This window comes from Cupressus sempervirens, chromosome 11, assembly GCF_028749045.1.
Source record: "Cupressus sempervirens isolate cs-2001-9-10 chromosome 11, ASM2874904v1, whole genome shotgun sequence".
In the NCBI taxonomy this organism is placed as follows: Eukaryota; Viridiplantae; Streptophyta; class Pinopsida; order Cupressales; family Cupressaceae; genus Cupressus; species Cupressus sempervirens.
This window is the reverse complement of record NC_143128.1, coordinates 829,658,814-829,670,825: the sequence shown is the minus strand read 5'-3', so window position 1 is coordinate 829,670,825 and position 12,012 is coordinate 829,658,814. Positions and strand designations below refer to the sequence as shown.

At 32.7% G+C, this 12,012-nt stretch overlaps 1 pseudogene; it reads right to left on the bottom strand.

Annotated features, from left to right (window-relative positions):
- Positions 1–4,863: 4,863 nt before the first annotated feature.
- Positions 4,864–12,012, bottom strand: part of LOC149532132 (putative GPI-anchored protein At3g06035 pseudogene) — a 123,575-nt pseudogene continuing 116,426 nt past the window's right edge.

Here is a 12,012-nt window from a genome sequence, read left to right as displayed (position 1 = left end):
AACTGATCTTTCTTATCAATAATCATCAAGGCATTCATGAATATTTTGATCAATAAGGATTAGCAGTAAAAGGTCTTAGTGACACTTACAAGCAGACTACAAAAGGACATTTTAAAATGGCTATTCTTAAACAACATCATGTTCAATGGTAAAGTTTACTTTTGGTTACTAAATTAAGAACAAATATTCAATGCTTGTTGATATGGACAAGTGCAAAATTGTTGTTGATAGTTTAACAATTGAATTGGGTGATTTATTTAATGTTTTTTGAGTTTTTGATAGTTTAACAATTGAATTAGGTGATTTCCAAATCAAATGCTCAAAGACATAGTTATCTTAATTGCAATATACTACTTAACTTTATTGTTTTTTCCTCATTAACCATTTCCTCTGCTATCCACTTCTTGATTATATTGTATGATAAAAATTAAATTCCTTAAACAATAATGAATGCAGATCTATATAAATTGGCTTACATTTCTTCTTTTCATTTTGTTCTCCTTCCATTTAATCCATAATTAATTGTGATCTCTCCTTGCACATGGTTGTTTTGATACTTCAAAGTTTATTTTAGATTTATGTGCTAAAATTGTGAAGTTTTGTTTCAGCAATCTAGGTTTGTTTATTGAAGACTAATTGTATAACACACACACACACGCGCGCGCGCGCACATGCATGCACACATGCACACACGCACACATGTGCACATGCGCGCGCGCACACACATACACACAATGCTTTTAGATTTTTGCTTCTTGTAACATTGAAAGTAAGGAAATTGATTATTTATAAATATAATACATGAGTACAATATTGGGGTACAATGGTGATGAGCAGCAAGTTGCAGGAAGCTACCATGCTAGTAATTTTGAAGAAGAAATTAGGTACATGTTGTTTTTGTGCTCACTTCCTGATAGTTGGAAAGGAGTGGTGATTAAAACTAGTAGCTCTAAAATCTAATAATAAAGGAAGGTATATTGTAGTTTGATTTTGTTACAACTTTTTTGAATGAAGACATGAGAAGAGAAGATCAAGGTATCTCATCCCAAGAGATTGTGATAACTAAAAAAATGATAAATATGTAGATGTGAAATTTAAAAATATAGAAGTTACAAGAAGCATGTCTAGTGCAAAAAGACCTTAGAATAATGCTTTAAGAAAAAGCAAAAATTTAATTGTGATGTGTGATGAAAAGTGAGAAAGTGGACAAGAAAGGTGACTATGATTCTTTCCCTCTCCAACAACGTATTGATTAATGGTGATAACCCTAGGATACTAGACAAAACATTCAATATGAAACTTCATTTCCATGTATATAGGAATTTTACTGAACACCACAACCATGAGATATGAAGAAGAAACAATGACTGTCATTCAAACATTACTGCCTAACTGTGAGTATTGAGCTCTTCTTTTCAATCACCGAATGATGCTATATCTATTTATAATATCAACAGTAGTTCTAGATCTTCTTTTTTCTATATAATAAACCTAATAACCACCATAACCACAAAGTATAGGAGAAGATAGAAGGACTATAATATAAATACTAGTATATTAGCAATATTACACAAAAAGCTAATTTCTACTTCAAAAACCATACACAAAACCTTTCATTTACCTTCTCCATATTTACCTCTATATCAATAACATGATATTACATTTATTTATATCATAACATTAATTTTCACCCCCTAATGGCTCAAACAAGATGAATGACTATTCACCTTCTACACTTTGTCAATTTTTGCAAAGAATTGCTGACAACATTTCTTGGCAATTTTTATACTTTTTTTTCACATTTTTAAATTTTAAGTTATAATATACTTTCCTAGGCACCCTAAATAGATTCTAACATGATAATTATAACTCAAATTTCATGGGAGATGGTCAGGGTGCCCTACACCACTACCTCAAATGGTACGGTATTACAATGGAGTCCAACACCCTTGCACCAAATCTAACCATCGCCTCGCTTGCATTGCTAAGATTCCTTGTCAGAGAATCTTGTAAGGCAACCTAAAATATAGCAATAGTCTCCATCTTGATAATGTACTTGAGGGTCAAATGTGTGGAAAAATGTGAGAGGCCCTTCCATAGGGATCTAATTCCCTCCATTTTAGTAATGGTTGTGCTACATTGAGAAACCCATTTGTATTATCCTACCCTATTAAGTTGAGCCTTTTTTTGTTGCAATAATAAATTTATATTTTGAGGAACAAAGTCCTCAACTATTTTGAAACACAATTGAATTATTTTGTTAACACTCACATTGTAAGTAGCAACTAGACAAGAGGATCCAAAAAGCACATAAAGGTTTCTACTCCTGCATCCCATGACTCCTACTCCTAGATATTTACAACTAACTTACTCCCCTAAAATTTCCATCCAATGTAAGGGTTTTCCCATGGTTATATTTCATGGGTGGGCCATGACAACACAAACTAGTCTGGACTAGACTAGTGAACAACCTAGTTACAATTTTTTTTACTCAGGCCACTAAACTATCTCTAAGCTCAAAGCACAAACAATGATAAATGCTTTAAACTAATCCTACTACATGAATCCAATGCAAAATTTTCTCTTTCAATCCATACAAAAACACAAGTGCTCAAAAGGCTCAGTCTGCACACTAAATCATCGTCACAATCACTATTACTTGCATAAAACTTGTTACAATCTAACTCTCCTTCTCGAGGTTGAGTCTCCAATATGTAGTAGATGCTTTTCCCAAAAATTATAGGCCATATTAATGGATTTTCCACTCCTCATGTTTATGGGATCCAAGGTAACTGAGTTTCATGCAACATTTGCAATAAATTACAAATGTTGTCATGATAACTGTTTGACAACATTTGGCATCTTTACACTTATTCCATGATCCTTGTTTCTAGGACCTCTAACCCCTCTAGATCAATGTATAAAAATCATAAATTACTTTAAAGCATCTTTTCAACCTCTTTTATGTGTTTAGGACACATTTACAACTCAAATCCCTTCTTCTAGTTTCTAAGCCTAAACTTGCTAAAACAATTAACAAAGACTAATTAGTGACCTTGGCTCTAACACCAATTCACCTGGTCCACATAAAAGACCTCCTAGGGTCTAAAATAAACACATAAATAGATAAAAGCCTCAAATATCACTACACCAATATGGTTAATGCCTTGACAGTGTGTATGTATTTGAGCCCATTCTATAATGACCTTCCCCTTTGCAGCCTTGCGATGTGAATCTTGGCATCATTCTTTGACTATGTATCAAGGTATGTATAGCTCAATATTGTCTATGTTTACTTAGTGTTGAATGATATTTTAGCTTCACCATTTTTTGTTGTGATCTTTTACAGCTCCATCTTTTGCTAAGTGTTGTGTATCAACCAATTGCATGTTTTGAGATGAGATTCATCAACATGTTATTCAATATGAGTTGAAGTTCTTCTATTGCCTTTTTATGCATGGTTTATTTGACTGTTTATGTTCATAGATGTGATGCATTAATGACCTTGGTATATAGATTTTTAATGGGTTATTGAAATTTTATTTATGTCTTATATGATATTGGACTCCATTTGATGATTTTGATTATATGTCTCATATGATACTGAAGTCCATTCAATGATTTTCCTGTGCTTCAACTATGGATATGTTGAGAATGTGTGCTTGGCATGTGTTGGGTGGATACATGTGCAAAGTTATTTTTCCATTTGGCTACATAGGTTTGAGTTATTTCCCTATTATGGTTATTTTACACATACCACATTATATGTGAAAGATTTGCATTTGGGGAGATAGTCTATGAAGAATTTTGCAACATACATAAGTACGTTGTGGAGCAGACCTAAAAGGTAAATTATAGCAAATATGACACAAAACTAAAATGTTATTTATACTAGATTTGGAGCAATCCTTATAGGTGATTTAGAGAAGATCTGGAACAAACATGAAAGGTGATTTATGGAAGATTTGGAGCAGATTTGAAAGGTAATTTATATTAGACCTATGGGCATATTTATAATAGGCTTATGTGAGAGTTAAATATATAATCACCCACAAGGGTTTCGACATACTCATGTGTTCTATGTGTGTTGTCACTTGTGTAATTATTGTATCTTATGTTAGTCATATTCTAATCACCCCTACCCTTTCGCTTATATTTAAACATAATCCCATATTTGATATTTAGGGATGTGCTAGGACAAGATCACAAGGTTTCTAAGTGCATAAACTTACTCTAGAAATCTTCAATATCTTAGCCAATGTGATACTCTTAGAAATTAAGTTCATAAATAAAATAGAATATATTTCACTTGTTTTGTAAGCTTAATTTTTTTCATACAACAAAAAATAAGTTTGTAAGACTGAATATTTAAAAATCAATTATTAGATACCCAACTTTCTAAATTGTATTTTGGTGGTTTGCTTGTCTTATAATTTACTCGCAAAACCAGTAAAGATTGTCAATGCCTTGCAATGTAGATTTCATTATTTTTTAAGGTGAAAATTAGGACATACTAAAAATAGAAATTTTAAATTGAATTTGAAAATTTTGATGCTCAAGGACACAATTAAATTAGTAAATAGAAAGAAAATAAAACTCAACTTCTAGAATGTTAAAATTAGACATCATAATTTGATAGAAAATTTTTTTGGATACTGAACATGAGTTAGTTTTATCTGAATAATGTCATCCCAATAAAATTTGGGACAAGTGGAACATACCACAATGCCCAAAGCAACTAAAATGTGGGCTCTGAGCTCAGTGGATTTGGGCATTGAGATTGTTCTTAAGACATGGAATGTGATGTTTAGACCATATCAAATTAAATGGATTTTAAATAATTGAAATTAACCAATTGGAGTTTCAGGATACTAGAAGTAAAGCCCCCAAGATTGGTAGTAAGTACAACAACTTATTAACATAATGTATCATGCCTCTACTAAAAGTTTGGAAATTGCCACTAGTTGTATTGGTAGCCAGAACCAACACAAACCAATTATCTTCAGAAGCAACCCCAATTGACACAAATTGTGTGTCATTCACATCATTCGCATACTGAAGATATTGTGAATGCATATAATTTTGAAATGCTATCTTTGGATCTAAAATAGGAACACAATCCAAAATAACTACTCCATCTTTGGTATTAGATATATTCAAGTGGCAATTTTCCAAAAATTGTAGATAGTTTAAAAATTGAGGTTTTGTGCCAGGCACAATATCTTTTCCTATAGAATTACTACATACTTGGCCTTTGAACTAATCTACTAACTACTTTGCCAAACAAGTGACATGTTCATTTTTGGTCAGAACAGGAAGCTTCATGTCTTGCCTAAACTTGTTAATGTTAACCAATAATTCCTCTGACAAATCTACAATGAAAAATGAGATTATTGTCAAAAATCTTGTATAATAGAACCATCATTGACATATGCTTTTCTTTTTTAATTCTAGTCGAAGATTTTTTCCAAGAAAAAATAGGAATTAACCTGATAAAATCAACAACAACCACACAGCTTTACAAAATTGTTAGACTTCCTTGGTTTGAAGAGATGGATTTCATTTTCTAACAATATTAGTTAACAACAAGGATAATGTGAGGAGTCGTTAAGATAGACTTAAATTAGGGGAGTTATATCAATCATAAGATAGGCTTAAATTATTGCAATTATAGGCTCAAACTAAATTAGAATGATAGCACTCATAAGGTAGCCTAAAACTATTGCAGTTGCAGGTTTCATCTCAAGTACATTAGAAAACACTAGAAATACACTACTAAGATTCAAAAGATAAATCTACTCAACATACACTGTTTATTGTTATATTCAAAAATATTGGTTATCCAACAACATATTAATTATTTGTGTTAAGTTGTTTGTCACTATTAGGTAGTTATAAATGTCAGCTGGTTGGAGGTTGGGTTCCTCTTGGAAACCATCAAGTCTTTTAATATATTGTGTATCATCAAGGAAGGTAGCATGGTGTAGTGGGATGAACTGTACTCCTTGAGAAACCATCTTTGTTCTTCTCTATAATAATTTCATGATAGAATAAAGACATATTCTACTCCTGTATCTGGTGTGTGCTGTCATCTTTATTATTACATCATGTATTTAATTTATCAGATATAGCACTAAATAATAAGCATATGAAATAATCACCATTAAGTTGTTAAACACGATCATCATACAATAATCATAATGCACGATGTTGTATTCCTTTGTACCTAATGAGAATAAGAAATATGTGAAGGTCTCATTTTCTACATCTGGTAGAGTTCAATTTTTTGGTCCTTAAAAGGATCGAGTAAAGTATCTCTTGTCAGTTTATCTAAAGCAACTCAAGTTCCTACAACTTGCATTAGATCTAGATTGCAACAGTAACAATGAAATAAAATTTTCCTCTTCACTCAATTTTGAATTTTCTTGTAGGTTTGAAATTTAAGAATGTGCTCATCTCTTAAAGCGAATCATATTACCACTAAATTCAATTTGTGCTCATTCTAAAATAAACTACAAGGAATAAAAAGATCATGATGATTCTCAATGACTATATAAAGATAACCCCTACCTTCAAAAAGTTACCAAAGGGTTTGTCATTAGAAACCCTTAGAATTAGAAGATCATGTTAAAGTTCAAGAACTCTAACCATTGAATACACATGTCAAGAAGTAACTCAAAGAATAATGTACTTGATAATGAAACATGCAATGTATATCATTGAGCTAGGAAGGATGGATTTCTTTGCTTCGACCACTTTTTGTTGAACTGAATACAGATGGTATGACCTAGGCTAATATTCTAGACATCCCAACTAACCTATGCCACATATAACATATTGGAGGCCCTTGCCATGAACAATTGGTTATGCATTTTCCTTTGCTCCCTATATATCACTAAATTTAAGATGGTTTTTCTTTAAGGATTAGACCTTTTAAGTGGCATAGTAGATGAAATCAATATGACATGGACATAGTGGATGATTGTTGTTAGTAACAATTAGCCTGCACCTTCCCAAGGATTACCAATGGCAAAAGTGCAAGTTGATCACTTGATTTGAACTGCATGTCGAGGCAACATTTATAGAAAGCTAGTAATATGAAGGATACTGTAATTCTACTCCTTGGAGGTAGATTGAATGTAACGATTGATTTGTTCTTAGTGTTGCATTCAAACTTGGCCTTCCATCCTGTACCTCCATGCTTGGAGCATTGTGGGAATTTGTGAATATCAAATGTGGGTTATTTGAAAAATCATGAATCTAGAAGCTGACCTAGGTGCCATGCTAGGGGCCATGATAGATAGTACTTAATGAATTTGTACATTGGGGAGTAAAGTTTTGTGTTTTTCATTAGCGAGAGGAACTCCACTAGAAATCTTCATTTATGGACCATATAGCCAATGTTGTAGAAGAGTTTTGAGGTATTTAGCCATACAAAATAACTGGCTTGATGGAAATAACTCAAGATATCCATAACATTATCTTGTTATCTCATAAGAACATTCAAACTATTTAAGCACACCTCATTATAAAAGATATCACATCCTTTTTTAACACCATGCAATGTGAAAGTATCAACTGTTTAATTTCTAAATATTAATTCAGAAAGACTAAAAATACTCTTTTTTGCAGATTCTTTTGATAGTGGGAAAAATGCTACAAGTTATAATAATTACAATGGCATTAAGTATCCAAGATAGAAATCCTGTTGTACAAGGAGCTATAGTGGTGAAGCCCAATGATAGATTATTTTGGTTTGGTCGACCCAAGTTGATTCTCTATCTCATTCATTTTACCCTATTTCAGGTTAGACAAGCTTCTTTTTTCTTCTTAAGATTCATTAATTTTACCTTCACTTCTTGATAAATTCTAATCATTGAATATTCATTTTGCAGAGTACATTTCACTTAGCTTTCTTCTTTTGGGTATGGGTAAGAAATAAAAATCATTATCTAAATATCCTCATATATCTACTTTCAGTTGATTTTAAAGCTTGGATTTGTATAATTTTTCCTATCTGATCAACAAACTTACATCTATTTGTTATGATTGATGCAGTATCAATATGGTCTAAAATCCTACTTCCATGATCGGATGGTGGACATTGTAATCAAAATAACTTGTGGGTAAGTTTTCTTGATGTGTTAAATTTCCCTAAATAGTCAATATGATGGTTTGGTAGTGTCCTAATATGGAAAAAATTGAAATGTTTGGCATTAGAATAAATGAAAAAACATGATCATGAAACACACACAACATTAGAAAATTCTAGTCACTCTTTATAAAGATTTTCCTTTCAATATTACATTTATATCTATATCCACAACACTGCTAACTCAAAATACATTTGTTTTTCATTAGGGTTGCAAATAAAATACTTTGTAGCCATGTAACTCTGCCTCTCTATGCCCTTGTTACATAGGTATGCATTAAGATGGAAAGAAACACATTTGATTTATCAATGGCTCGAGACATTACAATTTTATTCACCTCCCGTGACAATGACCATTGGAGGGAATTCTAGGAAATATCAAGGTAGAGTTGTAGGTTTCCAAGGCTAACAATGACTTCAGAGGTATCATCCCCTCTAGATTATTGTGAGCTAAGTCATGGAGCTCCAACGTCTGACATCCCTCCAAACTAATAGGTATCTCCCCTAATAACTTCTTGTTGCTAAGATAAATGAGTCATAGTTGTGGGATATAAATGGTGAAATGTCAAGTGAAGGGGAGATCAACATGAGATTTGAGTGAGTTATTGCTAGATGCAAAAGTAGTTGTTCCTCTTCATGCAAAGTGGGACTACCAAAAATTGGTTTGGCTCCATTAATCATCTAAGCTTCAGCCCCATCAAAGAATACTGTCAAAATTTGCTCTATACTAAACACAAGTTTCTCCACCTATCCTACTGCATGTGAAATGTAGAAACATGAAACCAAGGGCAATTGATGGGATCCTATAAACCCGTATGTGTAATAATAACACTACAAACATAGGTGTAGATTACCCAAAGCCTAGCTAGAGACCTTGGGAAGGAGTGTGAAAGGATCTGATAAAATACTAAATTCTATAATGAAAGGCAAAACGAAACCCCCCATTTATTACGAGACAACTCTACCCAAACTCTATGTACAACTGCTAAACTTCATTAAATTACATATACAAATTTGGTAAAAACTAAATTCAAATGAACTGACACAACCATCATACCCAATCCTACTACAAAATTTATAGAACATCTCCATTCTACTTTGTGAAAAATAGGCTCCAGAGAAGCAAATCCTTATTGTAGAATTGTCTTTGATGAACCTAATATGTTTTAAAACTTTGATCTATATTTTGAGTAAGTCTCATTTACAATCAACACATATTCATTCAATGTTAATGATTTGGAGGATTTTCTTGCTCCTAATATATATATGCTTTCCAAACATTAAAGGATTGAACTTCAAATGTTGCATGTAGACTGTATAACAATCTGAACTTTGCACAAATGGCCAAATTATTTCCACAATTTATGAGGGGTTAAACTGAGAGAATGTGTCTCCAATCAATTTAAAGGCAATTCTCTGAAGAGATTTTTAATACTGGGAGTCTTGTCAGAAGCAAAGCTCCTTTTCTATGAAGTACACAACAATTAAGTTTATTTCTTGAATGATAAACATAAAGTGCAATGATAACAATCTTAACATTGTTGGAATTACAACGGGAAATGTAAAATTTTGAGGGGAGGGGGTGTGAATCAGTAGTTTAAACTTTGATCCATAAAACATTCACCACACATCCATCTCGTACATATAATAAGTCAACTGAAATACCATGTAAAGCATGTACATCTAAATCATGTAAACAAGTAAGCATTCACACATATATATAACACCATATATGATTACCTAGAAACCCTCCATTGAGAAGGTGAAATTGGGGTGGGGATGACACCCACAAATCTTCACTACTGTAGTAATAAAGTGTATCCAATGAAGGTTACAATGTTTGATCATGAAACATGATCTACCCTATGAAAGGTCTACCCTGTTAAAAGCTTACAAAGACTATTAGGTCTCACCCTGTTAAAGGATTTCAACACCCTGTTAGAAATGTGCCTTGTTAAAGGACTTTAACTAATAATTAAGTAAGCACCCTATTAAAGGATTTCAATACAACCTGTTAGGACTACTCTGTTAAGAGATTTAACTGATTCACCTACTAGAATGACTCAACATTGACCCTACGATTAACACTTGGTTGCTTGATGATAGATTACCTCTAAACTCATGTATTCTTGATCCTTCCTGATCAGATGTCTCTCTGTTCTATGCTATTCCCTTTCTCTATTCTCCTTTAACTGATTCTACAATACAATTTCACCTATCAATTCCTTAGCCACCATGAATGCTCTATTTGCACATGCAAACTTCTCTCTTTTCTTCTTCCATGCACATATGAAGTTTAGGGTTTGTCCTCCTTAAGAAGACCTAGGTGACTTAGGGTTAGGTATGAATCAATAGCTATGATTCATCCATTTTTCTACTTAAACCTTCCCTTTATCTAATTAGATGCATTTAATGCATTGGGATTCCTACTTAAGATTTGTCCTTATGTCCAAAATATCATAATTTAATCTTTAAGTTGGCTCATAGTAGTTTATGCCATTACAAACAACTATGTCAAAATTGTGTTACTCAGCATCTAAAATCTCTAATGCTTGACATATACTGATTTCTATACTAGGGACTCATCATTTGAATGATTTGGCATGCATTGCTTCCTTGACTCCTAAATCACTTGGCATGCACTATTTTCTTAGCACTTGAGTGACTCAACACATGAGTGACTCGACACTCACTATGAAATCGACATGCTCTATCTTATACATGTTGTGCTTGGCATGCACTTGTTCAACATGAACTAAGTAAATGACTTAAGTGTATAGACACTCACTTGTCAAAACCAATCTAAGATCAACAATCTCCCCCTTTGACATGAGTGTCAAAAACACTTGATCATGCATTGATATCCTTATTCTTATGAGCATAACATATCTCTTATTTGACTACTATACAAAATTTCAAAATATCAAAATTTTGCAACAACTTATACCTCAAAATTTGATAACTCCCCCTGAGTTGATAGGTCTATTCTATATTCAAAATTCTGTACTCCTACTAAGTAGATATGCTTCAACTGATACTCTTTCATTTCATGCTATCTGTGTTGTTCTTTTCTTGCTCTTGCTTTTTTTTACTTTCTCCCCCTTTGATTAACTTTTTAGTTTATCCCCCTTTGATTAACTCCTTTTATAGTTCTTTCTCCCCCTTTCTTTTACTTTCTCTCCCTACTTCATAAGGTCACTTTTCTCACTTTTCTCACTTTTCTCCCCCTTTTTGACACTTATGTCAATGGGCTATACACTAATAATGTGTTTGTCCAAGACATATTTATGGACCTCTAGTATAATCTTAAGAGTTGCATCTCAAATTTTACATGCTACATCCAAAGAATTAATTTGGATAGCCATCTCGACAACAAGGTGGACTAGGCTGTCTAATGTAGAAAGATTGGGGTCTTTCTTCATAAGATTTTCTACATAGCCTAACTCCTTATGCAAAATCTCCATGTGAGGAGTCAATTTCATTTGGATGCTAATTAGTTTGGCCCTTATATTGGCTTCATTTACAAATAATGCTACTAACTAACTCTGGGTTTGTAATAAAGCTCTGAAATGTTTTTCACTTTGAGCTGGATTCATAGGTAATTTTGCACCTGATGAATTAACTTGACTTTCCAAGCTCAAAATGTGACTTCTTGTCTCTTGTGTGAAGAGTGTGGGGTTACATAGTTTAGTGTATAGTGAGAAAATGTTTTCAAGTACCTTCTTCATACTGTCTACTTTAGTTGCCAATGCAACTTGTGTAAGTGCTATGTCACCTGATATTTTCTCATTCACTTTTCTTTGAAATTTCTTTTTAGACCATTCTAATAATTTTTCATTTGTATCAAGGTCTACATCACT